At 48.1% G+C, this 21,407-nt stretch overlaps 2 long non-coding RNA genes across 3 annotated transcripts in view; both read left to right on the forward strand.

Moving 5' to 3' along the window:
- The window catches only part of LOC103665465, a 69,537-nt gene that overhangs the window by 43,938 nt on the left and 4,192 nt on the right, over nt 1-21,407 (forward strand). The gene's annotated exons all lie outside the window — the stretch shown is intronic.
- Nucleotides 7,265-10,601, forward strand: LOC121106045. Its single transcript, XR_005838744.1, has 2 exons — nt 7,265-7,340; nt 8,825-10,601. It is a non-coding gene; the product is annotated as an uncharacterized LOC121106045 (long non-coding RNA).

A 21,407-nucleotide genomic window follows, 5' to 3' on the forward strand; every position in this document is an offset into this window, starting at 1 on the left:
GGCTCCGGCTCTTTCTCTCTCCCCGCGGAAAGAGTGGGGGAGCTAGGGTGCGCCCAGGCGCTCGCACGAGATGAGGGCCGTGCGACGCAGGTTTGCACGCACACCTACACCAAGAGACAAAGAGAGCCCGAGGTGTCGGGTAGGCTGGGGTGGACGTGATCGCACGGATACTCTGGCACGCCCGCCCGGTACAGCCCCACACGCGAGACACAGCCACGTAGGACCTCGAAAAACCGAGAGGGGCTCCGACTTCGGACTGAGGGACGCCCACCAACTCTAACCTCCACCCCCCACCCCCACCCCGTCGGGTCTCAGTGCTCCTTCCTAGTGCTGACTCCACTTTAATTGAGGACCAAGAAGAAAGTAACCTTCCCCCAGCTCAAACTGCCACCTCCAGGGCAGACTCCCTTGCGGTTAAGGCCTTGGAGGTAGCCCACCGAGTCACCCTGCCCATATAGAGGTGGGCTCACGTATAAAACACTCTCATGCACTCAGCACAGAGGCAAAAGATAACCCACAAGAATATGCTTATGTGTGTAAATATAGACACAAAGATCTGCACAACACACTTCTCCAAACCTACCCTCACAGTCTCAAGATGTGGTCCCAACCAGTCCATTCTGAGCTCTTCATATCTCCAACTGACTGGCAGCCGAGGAAAGAGAAACAATATTTGCAGAAAATAGGGGCAAAAGATATAAAAAGAGCAGTGTCTCTGAACCATGGACACTGTCTCCTGTGTGGATTTACAGCTCGGCATCTTCTCTCCTTTCATCCTAGAGGAAAGACCCCTTGAAAAGGTGGTGAGGGCTTTCCTGGAGTGTGGACCTGAGTCAGCCCAAGACCATGCCAGGTTCTAGGCAGTTACTTATGCTTCAGAGCTAATTTTCTTCAGGGAAGAGGCAATTGGGATCTAGACTAACCTCACAAAGTCCTCAGGGTACCCGGGAGGAAGGGAAATGACCAGAGTCATCCTGAAAGTAACTCTGTTCTTAGACAACCTTAACACTGGCAGCCCACATCAGTTAGGTGACAGTGTGAGTCAAAGGTCTCCTGAGCTCCCAGGGAGAAGAATTGAGCCCTTTCTTCCCTAGGGATTGAGTAGAAGAGTAGGAGGATGGAAATAGTCTCAAGCGTTTGGGCGTTTTGTCCTGGCTGTATCCTGGGACGAACATTGCCTTTGGGCAAGTCACATCTCAATGAGCCTCAGTGTTATCTAGAAAACAAGAGGATGGATTAGCTCCTTGGTGGAAAGGAGACAGGAGACAGTGCCCTTAGGAAGCCTGGGGGAGGAGGTTTTGAGAACCCCTGCTTGGCATGAGAGATGATGGTAGGGATGGAAGCACACAGATTACAGGAATGGTGTGGAGGCCACAAAAGGTTGGGTCAAGTGATCTCCCAGGTCCCTTCCAGCTCTGTCACTCTAGGACTCCCTCCCTCCTTCATTCCACTGGCAAACCCCTCCCTCTTGAAGCTGCTTTGCCTGCTGCCACCAATTACGTATAGGGCTGGGGGACAAGTGCGAACTTGCCATCCTTTCTGCCCCAAACAAGAGAGTGGTTAAAAAAAGAAGAAGAATTGGAGGTTGCCAGATGGTGCCTGATCTACATGGGGACACAGGTAGAGAGCTGAGGAGCCCCTCCAAGTCAGGGGAGGGAGATTGCACCGTGCCTTGCTTTGTCTCTGCCTTGCCTTGGACACTCCTGTGAGCTGCTCTAGGTCCCTAGGGAGGAGGTCTCTGGCTCACCCTCTAAACCACAGGCGAGATGGGCATGAAGGATTCTGTAGAGGCAGATTAATAGGTCACCTTAGACCTTGTCTCTAGTTCAGTGTGATTTCCTGGTTCCCTGAGCGTGGACATTGCCCCCCTTAATTGCTAAGTCTCTGGGAGGCTCAGGGACTTTTACTCTAGTTTCCTTTTTTCCTCATTTTGCCAGATTTTTCTCCACTCCTCTAGGACTGGGGGCGCTTCTTTCACATCTGGGCATGAGAAGCAGTTCTCTGCTCTGCTCCCCCCCCCCCCCCCCCCCGCCCCATCCAGTCTGGTCCCAGAAGCAAGGCTTCTGTCACTAGGCACTGTGAACTGGGGGGCTGGTCCCACGGCCCTCTGCCCTGTCCGCTTCTGCAGGGACTCACAACTGGGTAGTGACACAGGAAGGTGACAAGGGAGAAATCATGAGATGGTGCTTCCAAGTGGTATTACAAAAGCAGCAGCAAATGCCATACCCTCACGGGCAGGAGCAAAATGTCCCTGGATTCTCCGGACCTCCCATACTCTCTCGGGCCACAGTTTGCTTTCCAGCTTCACTCTCCTTCGGGGTTGCTTCTTACATTCATTTCCTTCTAATTTCCCCCTGCAAATATCTAGGGAGAGAACTGGGCTGGGGACCCAGCCAGATCCTGCTTAGGAATACCTCTGCCAGGGCCCCATCACACTCAGAGACTTCCCCTCCCCAGCCAAGTCTCCTTCCATGAGCCTTTGTTTTTTCTCTCGGCTCCTCAGCTTCCCCATCTGTGAAATGGGTCCAGTGACCCTCCTCGACAGGCAGCCTAGTCTAATGGAGAACATGTACATGTCAGAATGAGACTTTGCCAAGGACAATGTCAGGCTCTCTCATTTTCCAGCCATCTACCTGTTTCTGCTGAATTATTTCACTTCTCTGAGCCTCAGCTTCCTTGTCTACATCACAGGTATGGTCACACGACCTCAGAGGTGGGCATGCATCACTGCCTAACTACAAGGGCTCCAGAGTAAAAGAAACCCTGCGGTTCAAATCTCAGCTCTGTGGGGGCGCCTGGGTGGCTCAGTCACTTAAGCATCCAACTCTGATTTTGGCTCAGGTCACAATCTTAGGGTTGTGAGATCAAGCCCTGCATTGGGCTCTGCGCTGGGCATGGAGCCTGCTTAAGATTCTCTCTCTCCCTCTTCCTGTGCCCCCACCCCTGCTTGCATTCCCTCTCTCTCTCCCTCTCTCAAAAAAAAAAAAAAAAAAAAAAAAGGCAAATGTCAACTCTGTTAACTTTCTAGCTATGTGACTTCAAGTAAGTTATTGAATCTCAGTGAGCTTCAGTTTTCTCTTCCAACAAAGGGAATAAAAACACCCACCTTGAAATGTTAATTAAATGAAATGATGAATGGAAACCCCTGGGCACATAGTAGGCATTCTGTAGGCAGTGGCTACTGCTATTCTTCTGACTACTTCTCAGAAGGAACAAAAGCCACAGTGTTTGATAGTAAAGGTATAGTAGTGCCTGGGAAGAAGCATTCTTGTCGCTGGCCACACTTTGATGCTGCTGGGTGTGAGTACAACCAACTGGGTTCAATTCTCACCACCCCCAATAGGTTCTGTCTGTCACATGTCTTTTTTTTCTTTTTAAAGATTTTATTTATTTATTTGAGGGAGAGAGAACACGAGCCGGGGGAGGGGGGACAGAGGAAGAGGGAGAAGCAGACTCCTTGCTGAGCAGGGAGCCCCATGAGGAGCCCAATCCCAGGACCCCAGGATCATGACTTGAGATGAAGGCAGACGTTTAACCGACTGAGCCATCTAGGCGTCCCCTGTCACATGTTCTTACTGAGAAGTTTCCAGAAAGGCCATGCAATCCAACACACTGCACTCATCAGCAGCACTTTCAAGTTGGAGAGTAGAAGGAAACTCACCTGCTGGGTAGGGTATCTCCAGAATCCCTCTGTGTGAAGAAGACCCAGACACTCAGACAAATTAGAGCTCGTAGCTACCATTTACTGAGTGCTTTCTATGTGTGCCAGGCACTGTAACAGGCATTCCACCACAAGCCTATCAGGCAAGAGCCATTATGCCCATTTTGTTGATGGGAAAACTGAGGCTCAAGTAGGTCAGACTGCCCAGATGACCGACTAAGAAGGGACAAAACCAGGACTTGGGCCCAGACTTGACTCTGAAGCTTGTGTACCTCCTCCATTCTCTATGCTGCCTCCTCTGAATCCATAGAAACCTAACACATTCTGGCCACTGTTATAGTTTAATCATTTGGGGCAGGCTGAGGGTCACAGACCAGCCCCTTCACATATAAGAGGAAATAGGGCAGTAATCTTGCTCTGGAGGATCATGTAGGAGTACAACTTCAAAAGGCTTTAGCCATCAGGGCTTCTGGGTGGTGCGGTTGGTTAAGCATCTGACTCTTGGTTTGATCTCAGGGTCATGAGATCAAGCCCCACATCTAGCTCTGTGCTCCGTGTGGAGTCTGCTTAAGACTCTCTCTCTCTCTCTCTCTCTCTCTCTCTCTCTCTCTCTCCCTCTCTCTCTCTCAAGTAGATAAAGAAATCTTTTTAAAAGGGGGGGGCGGGGCACCTGGGTGGCACAGCGGTTAAGCGGCTGCCTTCGGCTCAGGGCGTGATCCCAGCGTTATGGGATCGAGCCCCACATCAGGCTCCTCCGCTGGGAGCCTGCTTCTTCCTCTCCCACTCCCCCTGCTTGTGTTCTCTCTCTCGCTGGCTGTCTCTATCTCTGTCAAATAAATAAATAAAATCTTTAAAAAAGGGGGGGGCTTTAGGCATCATATTTGTCTGATGAGAGGTCACATGACTTGCCCAAGGTCACACAAATTTAAGAGGCAAAGCTAAAAGCAGAATCCATGTCTCCCCTGACTTCTGACTTGGATCAGCGCTCCTAAGCCTGTATCCTCAGAGCTGCCAGTCCCACCTCTTTCAGTTCTTGCTCTTCCTTTTCCTAACGATTTGATTAGTCATGAATCCTTCCATCAGGTGGAATATGGGACTTATCGCATACCTTCTCCCCAATACACGCTTTCCTAGGCCCTTTAAGTCCTGCAAAAGAAATAGAAAATGTGATTCCCTACTCAAAGAGATATATCGACATTAGTGCATATGGTTCCAGACCCCTCCGCATCACAAGGCAAATCCCCTGAATGCTGGATCTCACCAGGAAGGCAAGATCTGTATATGCAAAACAGAGTATGCATATTCCAAATGCAGCATCAAGCAATCTGGGTGAAGTGCCACGGAAAGTCTGCAAACAGAAGTTGGTCATCCAAGAAGAATTCATGGATGAGGAGAGATTTGAGGTGAAACTTTTTTTTTTTTAAGATTTTATTTATTTGACACAGAGACAGCCAGTGAGAGAGACAGCCAGTGAGAGGGAGACAAGCAGGGGGAGTGGGAGAGGAAGAAGCAGGCTCCCAGCAGAGGAGCCCGATGTGGGGCTCGATCCCAGAACGCCAGGATCATGCCCTGAGCCGAAGGGAGACGCTTAACGACTGAGCCACCCAGGTGCCCCATGAATCTTGATGACACTTAGAAAGAAATCGATGGACAAGATAGAAATAGAAACAAAAATCAGTGATTGAGAGAGAAAAAAGAGAATGCTCAGAACAACAACCACTGAAGAAATGGAAGAAAAGAGGGAGGAGGAGATTATACCAGGTCAGCAGACATGTTGACCCTGGTCAGTCCTTGTGTCCCACCTGTCTGGGATGGCTGAGGAGCCATTTGGCCATATAGGCAGAGGATTGGAAGTAATGCTCTCCAGAGTCTGTTCCAGCTCTGAGATTCTAGCACTAACTTGCTCCAAGGCCCTTAGTCTTACCTTTATAAGAGAGGTCTACTGGCAACCCTGCTAAGACTTGGGTGGGGAGTGGGGTTAGCCCAGTCCAAGCTGCCCACACCTGTTCTGGTCTCTCCTCTGGCCACTTGGGTGGCCTCCTTGGCCCCTCATCCCAGTGTCCTCCCAGCCCTTCCTCCCTGCCCACCCCCACACCTGAGTCACTTTGCCACCTGCTTCCTTCCCACCTGCTCCCTGGCTGCTTCCATGGAAGAAACAAACATACCCAGCCTGCCAGTTGGCATCGACACCAATGTGTGGTTCCAGACCCCTCCACATCACAAGGCAAGTCTCCAAACGGCCCTGAGTTTGTGCTCTGTCCCTTTCTACTCAGCTGCTCTTCCAAACTTTGGTTTCTCCTCTGCCAGCCTCAGCCCCCTGACTTCTCCCAGCAGTACCCTCAACTCCTGTTTCATGGAGAAGCCAGAAGCCATCTGGCATGAACATCCTATCCCCCACCCCCCTCTCCTTCTACCACTAGGGGAGGGGACCCTCCTTTTGGCCAAGGCCAATCCTGCATACATGTTCAATGACCCTATCTTGTCTTGGCCCTACAGTGAGCTGGAGCTGTCAGTTATCCCCTCCCTCTCCTGAATCCCTCACCTCCGCTCCTTCTCCTACAAACACAGTACAACCTACAGCATCCTACAAACTTCCCCAGATCCTGCTGCCTCTGTCCTTCCAGGCTCCTGAACTTCTAGGAGGAGCACGCCCGCTCTCCATCTCCACTTTGCTGCTTCCCTTAACCCCTTACCCTAGTTCAGTCTGGCTCAGGGCTCCTCTGACATACATCTGCTGGGGCTCCAGTGACTTCCACATCTCCATGTCTGGGGCTGCCTGCCAGTCCTTATCTAGCCTGACCTCCCTGCGTCATCAGAAGCCTCTGAACATTTTTCTTCCCCTTCTTGGAGCCCTTTCTTTTCCCAGATCCCCTGCTGGCTGCTCTCCCCACACTGGCCTCTTAAGTGTTTCTAGTTTGGATTTTCTCAATTCTCACATTATGTGACTTCCCTAGGGACTCTCACCCAGGGACAGCAAGGGTGGTGAAAAGAATATCGGCTTTGTGCTCAGACAGTTCTAAGTTCAAAGCCCAGCCCATCAGTGGGTGAGTTTGACCACGTTTCTTCATGTCTCTGAGTTTCAACTTCCTCATCCAGCAAACGAGAAGGATGAAATTCTGACCTTGCAGGTTGCTGGAGGGTTACTGCTGATAAGTCTCACGGACGTCCCAGCACAAAGTAGGTGGACAGTTTGCTCCACACTGCAGGGCCCTATGGCTCCAGCTACCACCAGTGTGCTGAAGACTCCCAGATCTATATCCCTAACCCCTACTTTTCTTCTAGCTTTTATGCTATGTGTCCATTGTTCAGATCTCTATCTCTAGCTCCTTCCTCTCTTTTCTGTCTAGTCCTGTATTTCTGCCTACTTATAGCTTTTTCCAATGGCATTTTTCAAGACCTCAAGCTGAATCGACACCCAGCCAAACTCATAGTTCCTCTAACACTCTCCCCTGAGCTGTCCTCTTCCTGTGACCTCACCTTGGGGTTAATGGCCCCATAACCCACTCAGCAGCCCCAGTTGGATTTCTGCAGGACTGGAAGGACTCTTTCTTTCTCCCCATCTAATAGACCACCAGATCCTGTGAAACCTCCCTCAAATCCATCCCTCCTGTCAACCCCCATTGCCCCTGCCTCCGTTCAGACACTCACTGTGTCTCCTGTGGACCATTACCTGACAGAGGTAAGTTCCAGACCTCTAATATGGCATACAGGGCCGTCTGTGCCAGTCCTGGACCCTTCTCTCCAATGACACCTTGTGTTTGTCTTCTGATGTCACCATCACTGTACCCAGACCACACCATGCCTGGCATATGCCATGTTCTTGCCAGCTGGAAAGCCAAACTACCCTTCAAGATCCAGCTTAAATGTGTCTTGTGGCAGGCCCAGAGCTCAGTGGTCCTTGTGATGGCCCTGGCCATGCTATACTGTAACGGCCTGTTTCCCTTCACTGGTCTTCCAAACCTTCGAGACCCATATTGGTCACCATTGTATCCCCAGCCCTGAGCACATAGTTGTGCTCAAGGCATGTTGAATGAATGAAAGAATGAAGGAATAGTGAGCTCATGGGAATCCCCAGGAGATTCAAGGGAATCCCAAGGAGCATCTCTTGACCTGTCTCTGCCTCCCGCCAACCTGAGAATGCTTTGGGTTCCTGAAAGGACTGGTGGCAGCAGAGGGTTAAACGGAGGGGCAGTATGGAGACTCCAAGATGGAGAAAAACCACAGAGATGCAGGGGGCCTAGGAGGTGACTCTGGCCAGAGATTCTCAGATTCTGGAAGACAAAGAAGCAGAACTGGAACCTTACAAGCCAGAGCTCAAGATCTCCCCAAAGGCCAGGAGCCAAGGTGGATGGGGCCGGGTCCACAGGCAGCTTCTATTTCGGGGAAGCAGGCTCAGGAGGCAGCTTTGAACTGCTCCATCAAAGATCTTTCCCACCAATGCTTAAAATCCCATCGTAAGAGGATCACTCCTGTGAGCTATACCTCGTATTCTTTGGGTCCTAAATACAAATATCCCTATGAGACAGCATAATAAGATTAAGCCTTTGCCAGTTAAATCTTTAGTTATCAGTGGAAACCTTAACAAAGGTGTGGCAGGGGAGGGGCTATGGGGAGGCTCCTAATGACCTTCCTAACTTTGCCGAGGGCAGGCTCAGCTTTGCTGCTCCTGAACTGTTTCCCTGTGGCTGTCCTCCCCCAAAGCCCCACTGGGCTCCCTCCCCAGAGAAAAAGTTGGGGAGAGAGGGGGACCCCTCCACCTAACAGTGTAATTCCTCTGGGTACCTTGGATCAAAGAAAGGATGGGCGGAGGTACTGGGGCAAAGTTCAAGGTATTCATGAACCAATTCATAAAGTGAGTGGCTATTTTAAAAAACTCAGTTCTCCAATAGCTTCTATTGTATTTTCTGAGAAAGGCTCCCATAGGACTGAGAATCCTGTTAGAAGCTGAAAACTTGCAGCAAGGAAGGGGTCAGAATGTTCACCATCTGTGTGCTTATGCTGAGTGTTGATATCCGTACAGAAGTTTGCCTCCCTTGTTTGGCAAGAGGCTCTCCCTTCAAGCCACCTCTCTTCCTCTGAGCTGTCCTAGGCATCATGCTGAGCTGGGTTGGCAAAGCTAAGGGGCATCACAGCCAGGCTGTTATTCCTCGGTGTCTCACTCAGGTCCTGCAAAATGATCAGTCTGTGGGAGGCTGAAGTGCGCTGGTGGAGAGCAAGCCTTGGCCTGGACTCAGGAACGCTCCTCCCCTTGATCAGCCTAAAGCTACTGAGGATCGAGAGAAACTCATTCTAGTCCTCTTCTGCATTACCCGCCCCTCCTGGCCGTGGTCTAATCCCGTTGAGATTGAGAAATTGCGTTGCTCCTCCGTGGAGACCCAAGCTGTAATGCCACCCTTCGCCAGTAGGTGCCGCCATCTAACATACCATCCTCCAGCCCTTGGCAAACGCCTGAAAACGACTGGACTCAAGGAGTCCAGTGCCTCAAACAACTTTGTAAATGGTGAAGTCAAGATGTGGAATTAATTGTATGTGTGCTTCTTTATAACCATAGGTTCGATTTTTAATGAGTTTGACATTCTTTGTGCACTTACTATGTGCCAGGAACTTAAAGGATATGGGAACTCAAAGATGACATAATTTCTGCTTTCAAGTTCATAATTAGGTAGGAGAGAGAAATTTGCATCTAAATAATTAGAATATAAGGCAGAACATGGTAAATGCCCAAATACAAAGGTGCCAACATAAAATTCTAATGAGGGCACAAAGAAGACAGATTAATTCCAGCTGGAAGCTTGGGGACGCCCCAGAGGGGACGGTTTAAAGATGACTTCAAAGAATACATAGAATTCCCATATGTGGAGTTGCATGAAGAGGGCAAGGGCTTTCCAGGTGATGGAAATAAGGTGAGCAAGGACTTGGAGGGGGGAAGGTCTCCAGGGAATTAATAATGTAGCTCAACTTGAGACAAGTATTGAAGGGGACAAGTATTAAGACCCGTAAGGTGGGTCAGACGATGAAGAGTTGATTTCCACATGATGCTAAGTGGTTGTGCCTGGGTCTGGAACCCCTGATGGATACTTTAAAGCAAGGCAGCAGCGTGGCCGGCTCACATCATGAATTGGTTTTATATACTCTGGGCTTTATGTACTCGGCAGAATTTCTTCAATGTTTAGAGAGTTTATTTCATCACGGTTGCAGAAAGAGAACTGGGGGCGGGGAGGGGCGGAGAGACACACAAAAAAAGTAAGAGGGAGGGAAAGAATGGATAGAAGGAAAAGAAAGATGAAGAAGGAGAAAGAGAAGGAAGCAGCTGGGGAGGAGGCAACGCAGAGGAGGCTCTGCTCAGGGCTGCGCTCAGGGAGCTGTTTGGGCTTTTCCAGGCCAGTGGCCTCTGGCTCCAGGCCCTGGCCGACCACAGAGGACAATGTGAGGCGGGTTTGTTTGGTGATGTGTTTTCTACTGGCCCTGTTTGTTTGTTTTCCGTTTTTCTGTTACACGTCTGGAATAGAGAAGTAGGAGGAGGTCAGGGATGTGGCCGGCATTGACAATGGCCCCAGGGCCAGGGTCTGGGCTGGCAGGATCCTGTCGTGGGGGCTTGGTGAGGATCGGAGCCAGACTTTTGATGTCCCGGGAAGGGACTCTACGTGGGTGCCCAGGGCCAGGTGGCCTGCCCAACTTGGAGATGGTTTGCCCCAAGCTTTTTGTCTCTGTCTTTTTCCACCCTGGCAGGAAAGAATTAGTCCTTGAGGCCTGGGCTTCTTGCCTGTGTAGCCAGGATGTCGTGCTGGGCTGCAGAGCCCGTGGGGGTAGCTGGGCGCCTCGGGGGTGCCCACGAGAGCCAGCCCGCTCCCAAGCGCTGATGATGAGTCTGGCTTTCTCTCTCCTATCCCACAGCCCTTGGAAGCCAACATAACGAGCACTATTAAAGTTAATGAAACACAATGAGTCCTCCGTTTGCTCAGTTACAACTCTTTACGAGATTGCTCCCTCTTGCTGAGGAGATTCATTTGAGCTGCCAGGGCTTGGCCTTTGTCCCCCTAATTTTTATTGTCCTATTAATGAGATCAGATGCTCTGGGCTGACCAGGAGTATCTGGTACTGTGGTCCCAACAAGCCCCATTGGGTCAAATCTCAGGTGGCCTTTTGATTCCAAATTAGCCTAGCAACAGCCCCTGTTGCCTTTCCTCTCTCTCTTTTGCCTCCCCACCTCCCAACCCAGTTTTATATGTAGGTACAGCAGAGATATGGGAAGACTTCAGCAGTTAGGAGATGCTTTCCCATCCCCTTTAGAGTGGGTCTCAGCCCACTAATGGAGTAGTTCTCCTAGTAAGAACTCCAGTTCCTTTGGCTTAAGGGCTTTATTCCCCCATTAAGATGGAAATACAGAATCTTGTTAGTCATTTACATGTTGGTGTGAATTATTTCATAAGATCATGGATAGGCTTGAAGGGGCTCTGAGGATCTCCTAAATTGTAAGTAAACTTTTGTCTCCAGTGTTCATTTTCCCAGAGAGAGGTTTTCTACAGCTTTCTTCAAAGTTCCCATGACACAAACAACACCCCCCCCAAAAAAAAAACCCCACAGAAGTGGAAAAAGAATGGTCCATAACTGGGAAACAGAAGACAAACTCTCCTACCATCTGCTTGGCCAACCCCACCCCTGAGGAGGCACCGGTTCTATGCTCCTTGGAAGACATTTCCTCTGGACCTCCCATTGTCACCACAGCTCAATCATGTCTGTCCTAAATCTTAAAACCAACCTCAAGTTGGGGCACTGGGGCAAGAGGAGAGCCTTTTCACGCTATGTTGATTTACATGGTAAGGCTGTGATGATAGGCTTGCGTGCTGGTGTAAATACCCATAAACTCTCTGTAAAGTGCTGGGCATCGTGTGCCGTCAGGGCCCCATTAGGCGTGGCATTCGAGAGGTCAGAGAGGAGAGTACTGACCTGGCAGCAGCTGTCATGACAGGATCATGGCTGTGATCATGGGGAGAGGGCACCGTTTGAGCCTGTCCGTGTAATCCCTCGGCCTCCCCCTCAGAGCAGGGGGCCTGTGCAAAGTGACACCTCGGAAGGGCCCCTCCCCCGCTCAGCCAGTGGAATTGTGCTTATGGCTTATGGATGGTGTTGTCACCAGAAGGCCCCGGTTAAAAGGCAAAGGGGCTGCTTGGGCAGATGAGTGGTGCCTGAGAGCCTGTTCTTCACCCGGTGGCCAGAGTCATTTTCCAAGCAGGGTTTTAGAACCTCAGCGCCCGGGGTATTTGTGGGGGGATGTCCTGCACACTGTAGGATGTTCAGCGGTATCCCTGGCCATTACTCACCAGATGCCAGCACGTACCCTCCCAAGTCGTGACAACCAAAAACTGTCTCCAGACATTGTCAGATGTCCCTTCGGAGCAGGGGGCAACATTGGCCTCCCCTGCCCCAGTCCCATTGAGAATCTCTGTCATAAAGTATAATTCAAATCATGTCACTCCGTGATGAAAATCTTGCAGTCTTTTCCCATTAATCTAAATGTGAAATCCAGGCACTTGGCATGGCCTTCAAGGCCTTGTAGGCTAGCCTTGCCTCCCCCTCCAGCCTCACCCAAGCCGCTCCGCTCTTGCCTGCCATAATCCATTGGCCATATAGACCTTTTTGACATACCTAGACAAGCCAAGTTCTTTCTTGGACAGAGTGGAAGATGGGGAGACTTCACAGATCTGGGATACATTCATACACACTTATAACAACTCATAAATATATGACTTATCGAATTGCTTAGTTTTTCCTGTCTCTCCCCATAAGAATGTAAACTCCATGAGAGCAGGAACCTTGTCTGGCTTGTTCACTGTTGTATCACCATCTTCTTCCCTAGTGCCTGCCTCACAGAGCAAGTCTTGAATAATTATCTGTGGAATGAATGAATAAGGGTGGCAGGAGTTTAGAGAGGGAGAAGGATTCTTCTGGAAGGTCAAGGGAAGCTTTCTTGGGCACATTGAGGCTTGAAACTTGGGTAGGAAAGGTGAAGAGTAGGAAGGGCAAAATCTGTTCTGCAACAGGGCTTAGGGGACGGCAAAAGCAAAGGCCCAGAGAAAGCACAGTGGCCCAAAGGTACTGCCACCAACCCAAGGGACATGCCAGCAGCAGAAACTCCTCATGGGGCAGAATGTTGTTGAATATGGTTCTTGGGCTGAAGGGATTCCGGGGCGAAGTACCCGAGTCCCTTGATGAAGAAGTGGGAAGAGGAGTCAGCCAGGTTGGAGTCTTGTGAAATGGGGGCCACACAAGGGAAGGTTTTGACGGCCGAGCCTAGAGTCCGGACTTGGCTGAGCCTCTGAAAAATAATGATTATTCCTCTCAAGGTATCTCATGTTGGTGACTCCTACTGCTCTGATCGCCTCTGACCCCTGGAGCTGACTTTATGGCCATAAAAGAAGTCAAAGCACTGACCAGACAAGTGAGCCTAGACCAGTACAGAGAGCCCTGGGACTCACACGGAAGAGGCCTGGGGCCTGGTTCCATCTTCCCTCCCTCTCTTGATGTGTGGCCTTGCTCAAGGCATTGGACTGCAATGGACCTCCGTGTCCTTCTTTTGGAAAACAAAGTTAACAATACCTGCCCCGTTCAGAGGAGAAATGAGGTCATGTTTGTGTAGCATTGTGAGCTCACTGGAGACAATGAGTGTATTCTTCCTAACAGTAACAATAATAATCATTACTGCAAATCTAACCAGTAAATATATCTCCTCAAACCTGGAGTTGGGCCCCTCAGTAGGATAGCAATTAAAGTTAAAAAAAAAAAATCTCTAGATGGGGGAGTTTTCTGGCCCCATTTTGATCTTTGGGGTTTGCAGAGTTGATATCGCTGTGGGAGGGAGAGAGGCCTGCAGCAATCATTCATTTTACTTCCATTCAATTGTACTCATCGTATCTCTCTTGTCTTTGAGTTATCCCCAGTGCGTTTTGCAACTTCTCACCCTCCCGCAGTCCAAGGAGAAAGAGGTCCCCTAGACTCTCCATCTTCACCACCCAGTGTCCCAATCGCTTATAGAAGTGGTGATCTGGTTGTTAGGAATCCTGGCATTTAGGCATTGGCCACAAACTAGCCTGCAAAGTAGGTGGCCTATCTTGAGTACTTGAGTCTCTTTTCTACCTATCCCCCTAAGTAGGCCGATGATTCCCCAACCAGGCTGTGCATTCAAAGCCCCCAGGAATGGGGTCCATGGATTCCCTGGTGATTCTAATGCAGCTGTTTGAATTTGGGAATCACCAGGTTTAGTGAAATGTTAGTTATGAAACATGTCTACAAGGAGCAGAACGATGCTTACACAAAGGTATTGTTGAAGTATGGGTCAAGCTGGCAGAAGGCCCTCTCTCCTGCCCCAATCCACTAAATGACAGGAAAACTCTAGAAAAAAAATAACTATATTACAGTGTGAGAAAACAAGAGAGAACCATCAGCAAATCAGAAATGTTGGATCCCAGGAGTGCCTGGGTGGCATAGTTGGTTAGGTGTCTGACTCTTGGTTTCGGCTCAGGTCGTGATCTCGGGGTTGTGGGATCGAGCCCAGTGTCAGGTTCTGCACTCAGAGTGGAGCCTGCTTGGGATTTTCTCTCTCCCTCTCCCTCTGCCCCTCCCGCTCATGTGTGCTCTCTCTCTCTCTTTTGAATAAGTAACTACATCTTTAAAAAAGCAAAGAAAAAGAAATGTTGGATTCCGGAAAGAGAAAGAACAAATAGGATCAAGCTCTAAAGCAATCAAACTGGAGGGAACCACAGCTAAAACATACAAAGGAGAAGACTGCTGTGGAGGGAAGAATGGTTTGAGGGCTCCAAGCCTGAGACAGCAGACACTCAAAATAACCAGAGGAGGTCCCAGGGATGTTCCTTGCCGCCTCACGACCAATGGGCAGTTGTGGATTTGCCCCAGGATGCTAGGGCTAAAGAGGCAGAGCAGTGCTTCAAGTAGCTTCTGACACTCTGAGAGAGAAATAGGGAGCCGTCACCTAGGAGAAAAGCTGTCAGAGTCCGCTCATCTCCCACCCACCCTCAATAAGCAGTGACAGGCTGCAGTGAACACAGAGCTGGCAAGTAGACGTCCTCACACACAATGATGAGCAGAACATCAAGAATCACTAGAGTTAAGGAAACAGAGAACTATGGTTCAGAGACACTCTAAGCCAGTACTGTCCAGTAGAACTTTCTGGAATGATGGCAGTGTTCTGTAGCCACACTGTCTAATATGTAGCCGCACACCACTTGTGCCTATTGAGCCCTTGAGATGAGGCTGTTGCAACTGAGAAACTCAATTTTTAATTGTATTTTGTTTTAATAATTTACATTTTGTTTTAAAAGATTTTAATTTTAAGTAATCTCTATGCCTGATGCGGGGCTCGAACTCACAACCTTGAGATCAAGAATCACACTCTCCGTGGACTGAGCTAGCCAGGTGTCCCTAATAATTTAAATTTAAATAACAAGCAGCTACTTTATTGGGTAGCATAGCTCTAAACTTAACATATAGAAGAGGAAACACCCAAAGAAACTGAGATAATAGAACAAATAACAACACAAACCAGTTTAGTTGAAGAATAATTACTCTCAAGAGATTCCAAGTAATAATAAATCCATCTTAAAAATCAACCAGTAGGGACGCCTGGGTGGCTCAGTTAGTTAAGCATCTGCCTTTGGCTCAGGTCATGAGCCCAGGGTCCTAGGATCAAGCCCCGCACAGGGCTCTCTGCTCATCTGAGAGTCTGCTTCTCCCTCTCCTTCTGCAATCTGTCTCACTTTTGCTCTCTCTCAAATAAATAAAATCTTTTAAAAAATAATAAAATAAAAATCAACCAGTAGGGGCATCTGGCTGGCTCAGTGGGAGGAGCCTGTAACTCTTGATCTTCGGGTTGTGAGTTCAAGCCCCGTGTTGGGTGTAGAGATTATTTAAAAATAAAATCTTAAAAAAAAAAAATCAACAAGTGGTCTTAGAAACTTAAAAACTGAAAATCGGATTTTGAAACTCAGTAGATGGTATGAGTTGAATTTAATGGTCTAGTTATTAGGGGAAGCTGAGTTGAAGAGGTCTCCTTAAACACAGTGAAAAGGAGAAGAAGATGGAAAGTCTGAGAGAAAAAGGTAAGCGATATCTGTCTAATAAGCATTACCAAAGGACAGAACTCCAGAGAATAGAAGAGAGAAAATAATTAAAGAACTAATGAAAGAAAATTTCCCAGTTGTTGAAGAAAGAAATTAATCGTTAGACAGAATGTTCCCAGGAAAAAAAGACCCACACTGAGACTTATTACAGTGAAATTTCAGAACAACAACGATAAAGAAAAAAAGGCCTAGAAACTTCCAGAGAGAAAAAGCAGGTCACCAATAAAGTAATATTAAATTGGCATCAGGCTGGTTGTTAAAAGACAATGGAACACTACCTCCAAAGTGCCAAAGGGAAATAAAGTATTCAAGTAGGAAGGGGATAATTAAGACATTTTTTTTTTGTTTTACAAGAAGAAAGTTTGCCACCCTCAGATAACTTGAAAGAATTCCTAGAGGAGATGCTTCAATTTAAAAAATAGTGAATTCAAGAAAGAGGAAGACGTGGGATGCTGAAACTATGATGAACAAAGAAACTAGTAAACCTTGTAGTGAACTCTGACTAACTATTGAGGCATAATGTAAGCATTTTAAAAATAACAATATGGGGGTGGCTGGTTGGCTCAGTTGGTGGAGCATTCAGCTCTTGCTCTTGGGGTCGTGAGTTCAAGCCCCATGTTGGGCGTAGAGCTTCTTTAAAAAAAAAAAAAGTAAAAATAAAAACAACAAAATGGAACCATAATCTACTCAGATGATCTCAACTTGGGAGGTGACAAATGGAGGAGGAGGAGGAACACAAGTGTGCTAAAGGAGACAGAGTTCCTGACTAGCTGTAGACATTGATAGGAAAGCATAAGTTAAAGACTATACGGATTCAAGTGTAAGAGTAACCAACAGAAGATGGAGAACTGGAAAATCAACTTCCGAATATTTAGAGTGAATTAAAAGGCAGGGGTGAGGGGCGCCTGGGTGGCTCAGTTGTTAAGCGTCTGTCTTCAGCTCGGTTCATGATCCGAGGGTCCTGGGATCGAACCCCGGATCAGGCTCCCTACTCAGCGGGAAGCCTGCTTCTCCCTCTCCCACTCCCCCTGCTTGTGTTTCCTCTCTCGGTGTCTCTCTCTGTCGAATAAATAAAATCTTAAAAAAAAAAAAAAAGGCAGGGGTGAGGGGGAGAAAAATTAATCTAACAAAAAGCCAGAAAAAAAGAAAGCAAATTAAAGAGGAAGCATAAAATAAAAGGACAGGTTAAGTCTAAAAAATCATTGAAATAATAAAAAAGAGAAAAATTCCTCTATTAAAGGCAAAAGCCTGCTCTATTCTGTTCACACAGATGTATTTGATACCAAATGACAACAACATTTTGAATACGAACAGATGGGGGGAAATATATGAAGCAAATGATAACAAAGATTAAACAGGTATGTTAGCATCAGATATGGGACCCAAGGCAAAAAACACTAAAAGAAACAAAGGAGACACACAGATAGAAGTTATAATCTTACTTACATAAAAAACACATAATTTCTATGATTCTTAATCCAGTTTCGAAACGTATAAGGCAAACACTGATAGAAACCAAGGAAAAATGAACAAATCTCTGGCCATGGATAAGGCTCAGAAATCTCCAGGTCAAGTAGACAAAAGTCGTAATGAGAATAATGGAGAATTTGAGTAACAAGTTTTAACTGATGCATGTTATACCCTACAAACTGGGAGCACATTTTTTTCCAAATACATTTTTAGTATTCACACACAAAAAAAACCTCAACAAATTCCCCAAACCCCCATAACACAATGTATTACACCAGCCATTTTCTCTGTTCGCAATCTGTGAAAATAAGCAGTTAACATTAAAATGGTGGGCTGGGGTGCGACTCCCTTTCTGTGCCCTTGGGGATGTAAACTCCTTCACAGGGAGTCCCTTGGAACTCAAAGCCTGGCTTCTCTCTGCTAGCCTATTCTGGTGTATCCTTACGGAGGAATGTCACCTGTCATGGTATTCTCCCCAAAACGGGGAGAATTTCAGTATGAACCTTTGCTGCTGAGAGTAAAGTCTACATGCACAGTCTGGTATTCAAAGCCCTCCAGAATTGGACCCCAGCCTGCCCATCCTCTCTCACCTCCCGCTCCTCTGCAATGTGCAAGCGCCACAGACTCTTGGCATGCTCACCACCTAATGGGTGTTCCTTGGTGCACGACACTCATCCTGTTACTTAACCCTTCACCTGTGTAAATCTCACCTCGTCCACCTGATGATGGGCAACAGCGAACTATGGCTCAAGGGCCTGGTCTGGCCCGGCCCCTGTTTTGTAAATCAGGTTTTTTGTTTTTTGGGGTTTTTTTTCCCTTTCATCTGGGATCAGGGAGTCATTTGGACTCACTCTTCCTGAGTGAGAGGAGCAATGGGAGTGGGATGCCTGGGTGGCTCAGTTGGTTAAGCGTCTGCCCTCAGCTCAGGTCGTGATCCCAGAGTCCTTGGATCGAGCCTCCACGGGGCTCCCCACTCAGCAGGGAGTCCGCTTCTCCCTCTCCCCCTGTTTGTGCTCTCTCTCTCTCTCCCTCCCTCTCACTCTGACAAATAAATAATAAAATCTTAAAAAAAAAAAAGAGTTTACGTTATCGTGTATATTGTCTTTAAAATGTTGTACTAGGAGCTAAGGAAGATGAGATTGTTTGTCCGACAATAGTGCTCTGGGGAAGTTGGAATTAGTGGGCGCCATCTCATGATGTAATTCCTAATTGTTTTTTCTTTCTTTTTTTTTTTTTTTAAGATTGTATTTATTTTTAGAGGAGGGGAGGGGCAGAGGGAGAGGGAGAGGGAGAATCTCGAGCAGACTCCACACTGAGCACAGAGTCGGACTCAGGGCTCAACTCCATGGCCCTGAGACCAAAAAGAGCCATCACCCAATTGACTGAGCCACCCAGGCGCCCCTCTAATTGTTTTTTTTCTTTCTCTTGGACATCTCCTTTATTTAACAGAAGCTTATAATGTGTTTCCCACGAGTCTGGCATTCTTGTATGTGTTTTATAAATGTCCACTCAGTTGGCTCTCAAGACGGTCCTCGGAGTCAGATGCTACTATTGTCATCCACTTTGTAGAGGTGAGGAAACTGAGGCACAGACGGGCGATACAACTTGTGTGAGGACACATTCCCAGTGTGTGGCAGAAGCGATTTGGTTCTGGAATCTATACTTACCCACTGTCCTATGCTGCCTTTCGCCCTCAAATGTGATTTGCCTTTTTCCTCTAGGTTAAAAACACATCAAAGAATGCCTAATCTCCCCCATCCTATGATCAGTAGAGCTTCTACTCAATTAAACGCATTGATTCAGTCACCAAGGAAGGTACAAGTAAAGAAGTGAGCTCCAAGCAGGGGGTGGGGGGTGGGGAGGTGGTGTTTTCTTGTTGACGGCATTCCCATCACCTAGAACAGTGTCTGATACATAGAAGGTGCTCAGCAAAAATATTTTGAATAAACAATCAGATGAATTGATGAATGAATGAATAAATGTATGAATTAGATATGTGTGTAAATAAAGTTTTATTGGAACCTAGCCATGCCCATTCATTTATATAACGTTTATGGCTGTTTTCCCCAGAGTTGTGTAGTTAACAACAGAGGCCATACAGCCCACAAACCCTAAAATATTTACAGAAAAGTTTGCTGCACCCTAGAGTGTAGAGACACTTTCTTCCTCTTGCTGTCATCACTAAGCCAGGGCTGGAGAGGAACCCCTGTCAGTGCTTGTTGCACAGGTCAAGAATGGCCTGTGCAGGGGGTGCCTGGGTGACTCAGTCGGTTAAGCATCTGACTTTTGATTTCGGCTTGGGTGGTGATCTCAGGGTTGTGAGATCCAGCCCCACATCAGACTCTGTGCTGGGCATGGAGCCTGCTTAAGATTCTCTCTCTCCCTCTCCCTTTCCCTCTGCCCCTCCCCCATGAGCTTGCTGGCTCCCTCTGTCTCAAAAAAAGAACGCCTGTGCAGAAAATAGCAAGGATGCTGTCTGTGCCTCAAGAATGCCCTTGTGGGGGAAGAGGAGGCCGTGTTACAGATGGATGTCATCCTTGCCAAAGTGGTTAGAAGGCAGGCTTTGGAGCCCGGACTGATTCAGGTCGGACTCCCAGTTCTGCCACTGACCAGCTGTGTGACTTCAGGCGGCCTCCGCACTGTCTTTGAACCTTAGCTTGCTTCTCTGTGAAACTGTGGGTGACAAAATCTAGACTAGTTCAAGGCTCAAGTGAGATAATGTGCAGAAACTGTCTGGGATCTAGGGGCCCCGATAAATGATCACAGTTTTTCCTAGTGAACACCGTATCTGTTTCAAGCTTGGTTTCTAATTATGACCAGCCAGTGTCAAATGAGCTTTTGTGCCCAGGTAGCCCTTCCTAGAGGAGACCACCACTGCCTCCACCCCCTTCTTCCTGTACTTACCCTCTCTAGCCTTCCAGGTTCTGCACTAGCTCTCATCCCGCCCCAGCCCTCCCCGATTTCTGCTCCCTTGTACCCCCACTCTGCACTTACACACTCCCTGACCCTGCTTGTCAAGTCATTATTGTTCTCTGGGTGTTTCCTGTGAATACAGGCACTTGCCCAAGCGGGTCCACCCTCACAGGGGGTCCAGTGAATCTTTGAGGGCTGGTTACTTGATTTGACAACAGTGGGCAGGGGTGCTGCCGAACGGGCTCAGCCCAGTTCCAGGCAGAGTGGCCCACACCCACTGGTCCCTCGGGGGTGGCATCCTCATTCCCAGCCAGACTAGACAGCGTCTCCTGCCTGAAATTGCTGGGCTTGAAATTTCTACCACCAGACAGGCATTCCTTTGTGATTATTCTTACCCTTAGGACGTTCCTCTGTTAAAATGCAGGTAATTCCTAGGAGGAGATCACCTGTGTCCAGGTTCTTATCTTGAGTCACTACCTCCGGAGTCTTAACCTACCAATGGTCAACTAATTGCTGAGCTGTTGCAGTCCCAAATGAGATGGTATATCTGAAAATGATTTCAACACTGTGAAGAGAAATATATAAACAAAGGATTATTCTTAGTATTAAAAGGTGTTATATCTCTCCATTTTATCACAAATAGCTTTTGAAGTAGACTCCAAAGGAATGAATCTCTAATGGTGGAATTCCAGACTACAAAATAAATTTTAAAATATTGAAGGTGGCAGGGGCAGGTACCTTCCCTTTCAAAGCCCACTGCCCAGGTAGCTATCAACTCAGCCAAATTCTAGGCCAGCTCTGACCAGCGGAGTCTTGGAGTGAAGGCAAGGCCTTTGAGGCAACTGAGTTGTCATTGCCAAAGCTTAGAACCAGGAAGAGTCTTGGAACCTTCTTATATTACAGATGAGGAAATGAGGCCCAGAGAGAGAAAGTTTCTCACTCATTCACAGTGGGAGCGCTGAAGCAGTAGGCAGGAGCTAAAGTAGATAGGATGGGTCTGGGGGCTAGGAGGGGTCAGAAGTCAGGACGAAACCAAAGCTGGGTTAAGGGTGAAGCCCTCTGGCCAGTGCTGGCCCCTCTCAGGGCTTCCCCTGTGGACACCCAGCACAGACAGACAGACAGACAGACAGAGTCCGCTCATCTCCTCTCTCAGGCTGCCCCTCCCACATCAAGTGCAACTTCTCCTTCCTGGGGCCAGCCTGCCAAGGGGAGGCCTCCCATCCCAGGCC

The sequence above is a fragment of the Ursus maritimus genome, unplaced genomic scaffold (genome assembly GCF_017311325.1).
Source record: "Ursus maritimus isolate PB19 unplaced genomic scaffold, ASM1731132v1 scaffold_30, whole genome shotgun sequence".
Classification (NCBI taxonomy): Eukaryota; Metazoa; Chordata; class Mammalia; order Carnivora; family Ursidae; genus Ursus; species Ursus maritimus.